Here is an 8,379-nt window from a genome sequence, read left to right on the forward strand (position 1 = left end):
GGATAGTGGGAATCCACCCCAAGAAAAATATATACTGATCTTCATTCAGGTGTATAGTGCTACCAGTGTGAGTGGGGCCCCGCCACAGCATCCCCTCAAGGCTAGGTACCTACCCCCTGCATCCTGCAACATTTCTTCATCACTGAATCTCACTGTTCTAGAAAATAGAATAGCCACCCCTTTTTTGAGTCCCCCTCTTCCAGGTGCTGACCCTTTAAACAGTATAAATATCCAGGTCGTTGGGCTGTGGGTTCCTGATCCCGGTGGCCTGATAGGTTTAATGACAAACAAACATGAAAGTTCTGCTTCACGTATTTTTTGGGTGTTAGCTTTCTACCTCTGGATCTCCCTCTGCCGGGCTTGGAACCTCAATGACAAGAGGGACAGTGTACTTCTCCTGTCATACAGTATCTCTTGGTTTCTCCCTCGGTCAGGCTCGGATTCCAAACAACCAACTGGACAGTGTACGTCTCCTGTCTCCTCCTTAGCGGGATTCACTCCCCTTGACTTCTCAATGTCCTTTTAAACAGTTCAGTGGACCTCTTGGCCACGTTGCCCTTGTCAACACCATGTTTCTCAGGACTTTTAGACTTTGCCCCTTTCTCGTTAGCACCCCTCTTCTGGGTTCATAAATTCTCTTTCACATTCACATTTACTCTCAATGTTCACAAGATTCACTTTCCTTACATTCTTGTATTTACAGATCAGATTTCGATTGTACAAGGCTTTTACTAGACCTCCAGTATGACCAATTTGACCTATTCCGCTGGCTCTCCTATGGCCTTCTGATTATCCGTAGTTTCTCTCATATGGGGCTCAACCAGAGTCTCTTGAGTTTAGCACCCAGGTGGTGCCGGTTTCCCTCTGCAGCTGGTCTCCCCTTCAATACCTGTTACAGTTCTTTACACAGTTCATTCACTTGGTTCAAACTCGCCACTTGGTGCTTCTCATTCAACATAGCCAGTTATCAATTCTCCCCTCGACTCACCGGCTGTGGTGAACCGCTTGGCTTTTCGCTTTTCTGGGGTCAAGGCCGGTAACACGGGAGTGGGGGCTTCCCTCGCTCCTCCTCATCGGCATAAGCTTGCCCCGTGTACCGCTGACTTCTGCTGCAAGACACTTGTGCTATTGTTTGCAGTCTTAGGCTCTCTTCCACGAAGGGTCTGCGGGTCTGGGATGAAAAGGGCAAGATCACTTCTCTCCTCGCCACCCTCTTGATTCCTGCCGCATTTCTCCTTCATTTGAATTGCCGTGCCTGCTTAGCCATCTCGTTGTGCAGTCTGTCTGCTCATCTCGTTTTCTCTTGATCCACCTTTTATCCTTGTGGGGAAAAGGAAGAGCCATCAGGTGTGTGTGGCTTGCCTGACTTTGTCTGACCCGTGTATTGGGACACGTCAGGTAAACAGTTTCATTATAATTTCTTTGTAAACCAGTATTCTTGTCGGCATGTACTACGGGATAAGATGGGGGTCGGTTGGTGGATTGAGAAGGACAAAATGGGTAAGGTTTGTGAAATGGACGAGAATGACAGGGATTGTGAACAGGACATAGGGGATGGTGGGAATTGTAACTGTGGGCCACTTTCGACTGGGAGTTCAGAAAGTGGCAATCAGATGGACTGAATTGCTACGGTTTGCGTGGTAAACGGGAACAGCCAAGATCATGAAATAAGCAAGGGGGATTGTGGGAACTGTAGTCTTTTACCTGAGCAGGTTGGGACAGTGGAAAATAATAATCAGAGGGACGGGAAGAGGAATGATTGGGAGTATTGGGATATGAAACAGGAATACAGGGATTCTGAGAGAGATGGTTTCTCAATACAACGTGGTATGGGATCCTAGGGGATTTGTTACATACGGAGGGGGTGGTAAGTTTGGGTAAGATAAGTCAACGGAAGGAAGGTTGTTAAACGTATTATAGCCTACAAAGGCCCCAGGTATATCGTCCTCTCCATCTTCCCCGGTACAATACCGCATCTCACCTGGGGCAATTCCCCGAGCACGACCCCGGGCTGCCCTACCCAGGCGATCCTCCCTCGCTCGTCCACCACCAGGGTTGGGATCTGAGAGCGCCAGTCCTCCCCTGGCCACCTGAATAAGGGTTTCCCAAGGTTTACTTGGAGAAATACGCTCAGGTTTCTCACACTCCCTACCCATCATTTTTTGCTCACATGCTGGTAAGTTTCCTAAACTGACAAGGCTTGCACTGACCTCCTGGGGTAAATTTCCTAAACTGACCAGGCTTGCACTGACCTCCTGGGGTAAATTTCCTAAACTGACAAGGCTTGCACTGACCTCCTGGGGTGGTGCCAGGCGGAGCTACTAGATCTGGCCAGACCAATCCTATTATTGATCCCCTATATACTGTTACTGTAATTATGCCTATACTGTTCACCCAATCCAAATCCTGCTTAGAGCCCAGGAATGTAACTTTTGGTTTTGATGTCAAACTTATTTAAAACCTCAATGCCTGCCTGCCTGCCTGTAATGAGCTGTTGAAGCTGTAGAATCCATGTGCGTATCCCTGCTTGAATTAATAAAGCAGCAGTTTTTCATATTTCTAGACTCCTCTGTTTTTTGGGCATGAGGGGATTTCCCTCGAGCCAAACTCTGTTTTTTCTAACTACACTTCAGCAGTAGCAGAGAGATGGCTGCTGGTGCCTTTGGCGACAAATGCTGTATCTCACCCTGCATTCCTGCCTGCTCTGGAGATCAGAAGGTGAGGGTGGCAGGCGGTGGGAGTGACAGCAAGTTCGAGAGCTGCAGCAGACCTGCAGAGCTGGTGTAAGCATGAGTCCAGGAATCTAACAAATACAGGGGGAAGGGGTCTGAGGGAACAGCTATGTTTTTGTCAGTTGTTTTGTCAGCAGATTATGGAGTATAAATAAGCTATATGGCAAACAGGGGAGGGTGTAGAAAGGGTCAGCTTGATGTTTGTGTTGGGGTTTTGGTTTCATATGGAACGTTGTTACATTTTTGTTTTGGTTAGGGAACATTTGGTCTTAGGTGATCAGTTTGGGCAGTGTGCTTAGACTATTGACTTAAGAGTACAGATGACAAAAGGTATGTAAATATTGGATTTCCTGTGAGATGCACGTTTTAGATTGTTTCATGGAGGAGGGTTACCTGTGAGTAGGGTTGGCAGAAATAGCTAGCTCGTATCATGGAAGGTGAGTTCCTTGTTTTTTTTCCTCACGGAGGTAGACCCCTACAGGCAACGCAGTAGATAAAAGAGGACCACAAGAATTAATGGAGTTCCCTGTTAGGTAGACAGGAAGGTGGCCATGGATTGTTATTTATATATTTCTAGGTTTGTCAGTGTGTTAAAGTAAAGTGGTTAAGCACACTTGTAGTGAAGGGGAAGATGTTGACTATTTTTTTGCTCTAGGGTTTGTGACATCACAAATTAGGTTATTGAATAGGACTTAAAGTGCTTAGAAGTTGGCAGATTCTATCTCAGTGAAGTGGCGCTTGAATTGGCTCGAGGAGCACATGACAGAATTGCATATTGGCCCTTGGGAGCAGAGAACACAAAGAGATCAGTGGAGACCTAGGAGGGCTGTTATGCTGGGAGAAGTGGGTTACGGTTATTTTAGCATCATAGTCCATAGTGGAGCACGGATTTGGTGGACAGCAAAAAATGTGACATTATTGGGGTGAATTTGAGAAGCATCTGAGGGTGGAGGTTAAAGCGGTTTATGGGGTTAAAGGTTTATGGGGTGTGCGTGTTGAGGGCATTTGAACAAGTGGTTGATGTGTTTATTGTATTTGTCATGTGTGAGTGCAGTAGGGAGGAATGCATAAAAGTGTGTGTGTTATGTGTTCAGAAATATTCTAACTGTGTGCGTCGTTTCTTTCTTTCTTTCTCATGTTCTCACTTTTTGCCGTAACAGCCTAAGATATGTCGTTTTCTGTCTTTACTTGGATGGTTTAGCTTGTCTGTCTATGGAAAGAAAGAAAACTCCCCCATAGGATAGTTTATTTTTTTCAGAGTTTTGAAGATTACATTCCTGCCAACAGGCATTGGCAAATGACCAGCAGTGGGGGCAGGAAGAGGAACCCAAGTAGGCGGAGCTGGCTTCAGTTGGCATGGAAGGCCATGGAGCATTCAGCAGTTTTTTGTTTTAATCTATGTCTTGGACAAAATGAAATAAAATGAAGTAAGGCAATTGAAGTGTGATAGATAGAGCAAGCACCCAAGAAGCAATGGCTTTTTAAGACTGACAGGAGGTTGCGAGGAGCAACACACGTAGGAATTGTGAATGTTAATTTCCTTTACATGACGAAAAAGGGCAATGTGACTTTGTGCATTGGGGAAAAAAGTGCATGGAATTTAGGCATTGAAAGTGCAAAGTAACAGACACAGTTTGCTTGCAGGGATAGGGAGGGAACCAAACAGATGACAGGCACAGAGAGGGGAAACTTTGATAAACGTGGGATTTTTGGATGACTGGGCAGAGTGTGGGGGAGGGGCTAATGAGACAAGGGGTGTAGTGGGTTAAGGAGTTATTTAGCTATTGTGATTTGAGGCACATAATACACGAGATTGCACATTTATATTGGGATAATGAATAACATTTGAACACTAGCATGTTTGATTTTCTTTTGTTTTTTTTTGTTTTTTTGTACAACTTATTAGTCTAAAAGTTGTTGAATTTGGAAAGCTCTGTCTTACAAAATGTATAGACCAGGCATCCGTTTTGGGTTGGAGTTTTCAACATTTACTATTTGCAGCGCTTTTTTGGCCCACTTAATGGTGAGCATCACTTTTGTCTGCATGTAGGACTGCATAAAGCGAATGGGGGGCGTCATAAATGACATATACATATAAGGGCATGGAGGTATGTGAACAGTGTATAGCATGAGGGGCCAATGCATAAGATTTCATTTATATTATGATGAAGCAACACATTTTCATATATAGAAGGAGTAAAATAAGGTTTTGGTTGGCATTGGCAGTGGAATAAATATCAGGACATGTTCTACAAAATATGACCATTAATTAAGTCCTTTAATTGCCCCGACAGCGTTTTAATGCTACCCTAGATTAAGAGCTTATTAGGCTATGTATTGTTATTATAAGGTTTTGACAATGGGAGTGGTTTCTTGGGTTTGAGCAAAGTTAATATTTTATTAGAAGGCGTTTAACATTGAGGGCTTTAATGAGGGAGGGGCAGTGAAGGAGAAGCGTGTTATGGGGACAATGTAAATAGATGTGTATGGATACAGATACCTTATTCGGTTCAACAATTTATTTGGGTTACCTAAGCAGCTCCGTTGCTTTAAGGTTGACACTGTGCCAGAGATTTTTAAAGCATTTTTTTCAGGCACTGCATAGAAACACAGTAAGGGGATATTTTGTGCATGTTTATTAAGTGCTTACAAGCACTGTTAATTAGCAATAAGTGGAATACTTTAAGGTTTATAAGACAGGCACAAAACGTAAAAGGGAGTAATGCTTTGTGATTTATGGGGAGGACTAACACTGGAATTTTCAAATGCATTTCGCAGACCATGGTCTGGCAAAGGAATGTTTCCACATACACACACACATAGTGAGACAGGAATTTTCAAGAGGCAAGATAAGGCTGCGATGACAAGGACAGGCATAATTATGCGAATTAGGAAGCCACAGCTATAAAACAGACAGGAGAGAAATACGTGACATTTTTAAAGCATGCAAGGAGGAAAAGACCGCAAAAGACAAGGGAAAGTTGGCAAGACTTGCGAGGGGGGACACACCCTTTGCAGTACAGTGCATAACCACATTAACAGTATGTGCCAGATCAGTGTATGGCTCATGCGCCGTGAAGATAACACACATCTTGGACAAATAAGGTCACTGCAGGCACCAAGGCAATGCAGAGACACACACATAGAAAAGGGTGGTCGATAACGTTGAGGGGGGACCCATTTCAGGGGTGCATAGTGATTTTTATTGACATGATTCTTTTTAGCATTTTATAGCCAGAATAGACACAAGAGTACGTCACATGAAAGGACATTCAGCAAATACGATTGGCAGAAATGAAGGGCACATTATCAGCAGTTTTTTGAAAGAAGGGGCACACACAGAGAGGGATAAATTGACAAACGACAACAAGGGAGCTGCAGATGTGCGATGGTGAGGGGGGGTGACTTCTGTAAGGAAGGCATGGTATCAAAGTAAGACAGACACAAGTGATCACAGTTCAAGGGTGTTTACTGAACATTTATCAGGGGTGTGAAAAATGCCTATCGAAACCTAAATCTAAGATGGGAACAAGCTACGACCATCAAATATTAATACAGTCCTAGTGGAGTCTAGTCAAATAAAAAGGGCCTATATTAATAAAATATCTACCGCTATGCTACAAAACAGTGTGGCATAATATTCATAAAAAGAAAGAAGTGTTAACAAAATGATAAGTCAGGATGCTTAGCCGTTGGCCTCCCTTCCCCATGTTTTTAGCAAGGGACAAGGCGGGTCACTCGAGCAAGGCACACTCCTGGGCTTCTTTGGCACAAGGTTACAGTTTCCTTCACCAACATCAGGTAGGGCCTTCTGCGCCCAAGTCTCTTTCTGCAAAGTCTCTTGCCTCAGAGGACCTGATGTACCATAAACAACAATCAAAAGTTCTTTTTCCAAATAGTCAAGCCGGGCAATTTACTCTTAGCCCTGAATCCCTCTCAACCGGGCTCAGATCCTTCTTTCCCAATTAGCCTCTATCAGTCGGGTTCAGACCAACCTTAATTCGGAGGCACCCCTCAGTTGGGTTCACATTTGACAACAATATTTTTGCGGGTGAGTTTTACTGTTCACCCTAGATCCCCCTCTTCTGGGCTCAGATCCCCTTTTGACAATTAGTCCCCCTCAGCCTGACTCAGACCAATTTCAGTTCGTAGACAATCGAAGAATTTCAAATGTGCATGGGCTTCCTCTTGACCTGCTGCAGGACCACTTCAATTTCACCGTTCAATAATCTTTTACACTCTCAGTCGGTGGGGGGTACCAGACAGAGACCTTCGAGTGAGCACCCACATGGCACCGGAGCACTCTGCATCTGGTACCTATTTTGGTTTCACAGTTCAATCGCACACAGGTTCTTTGTTCATATAATGTTGCTGCTTACAATGTTGAGCATTACACAGTTCGGTCTGTTATCAGTCTCTCCAGACTCACCGGGTGTGCTGAACTTATTGGTGTTGATTTGCTGTCGGAGTCAAGGATAGTACCACAGTAGCAATCCCTTCTCCCCGCTTTAGCGATCAATGCAGGAGGGCCCTGTGTACCTTTGATACATGCTACACCGCTCGTCAGCTGTAATTCCTGGTCTTATGTTTCTTTTCCTTGAGGCTTCTAGAAAGTCACAATCCTTTCGTGAAAAGGGCAAGAGTAATCCCTCTTTGTCGTCCTCTCTGGTCTCGCCGCCTTTCTCCTCTGTTTAAACTGCCATCCCGGAATAGCTGCTTCCTCGTGCGTTTGGCCTTGCTCAGAGTGTGCTTTCGTGCTCTGCCTTTTATCCGTGTGGGGAAGGGTGATGGCAGTCTGGTGTGTGTAGTTATCAGTAATTTCCTGACTCTGCCTGGTCCATGTGTTGGGACATGTCAGGTATACTGCTCTGGTGTTAATCCGTTGTCACTCATGATGAACTGTCCGTGAGAAAGTGTTTGTTTCGGAAAAGGGGGCGGGGTTGAGTTTCTAGATATCTTACCTAGTAGGATTGGGAAAAGGTGTCATAAGGAAGGAATACCGGATCTCAACCTTCAGTGTCCCACCTCCACTCCCCAAAGACCGCCCATCCAGGTGATCCTCCCACACTGGTCCACCACCAGGAACTGGATCCAATATCGATGGCTGTGTCCTGGCCACCTGGAAGACAGATCCCCTGTGGACTAGCGGGTGAGACACCTTCACGCACGATAAGGATGAGGGGGTGAAGTGGAGAAGAGAAACAGCTCTTGATGAAGGGGCCAGCAGACCCAGTAGATAACTGGGCGTGTGTGTGTGTTTATACCAGGGGAATGCATATTTAATATAAAAACAAAACTAGAGACAGTGAAGATTTGACACTCAAATGAATTGTGCGGCGAGCTGACAGCAGACACGATAGTTACACATTTAAGGGAACCAGTTTGGAGGCATAGTGCACTGCTAAAAGGAACCAGAGCTATGTTTCATGGTGAGGGGGAGAGGGGTGGGAGGGGTGTTGGATGATACTGTACATTTTTCTTTTTGGCTGGGAGGGAAAGGGGGCAACTACTGTTTTTCTGTCTCTCTTTGAGCTCTCATGTGGTCAAGAAGGAAAACATGGGACAGTTACTGCTCTAGAGAAATTAAGAGAGCACCAACATAATGAATGACATCTGGAATAGAAATGGAGTGGTTAAGAGACATGGA

This window comes from Ambystoma mexicanum, chromosome 3p, assembly GCF_040938575.1.
Source record: "Ambystoma mexicanum isolate Mex_15411 chromosome 3p, UKY_AmexF1_1, whole genome shotgun sequence".
NCBI classification, from domain to species: Eukaryota; Metazoa; Chordata; class Amphibia; order Caudata; family Ambystomatidae; genus Ambystoma; species Ambystoma mexicanum.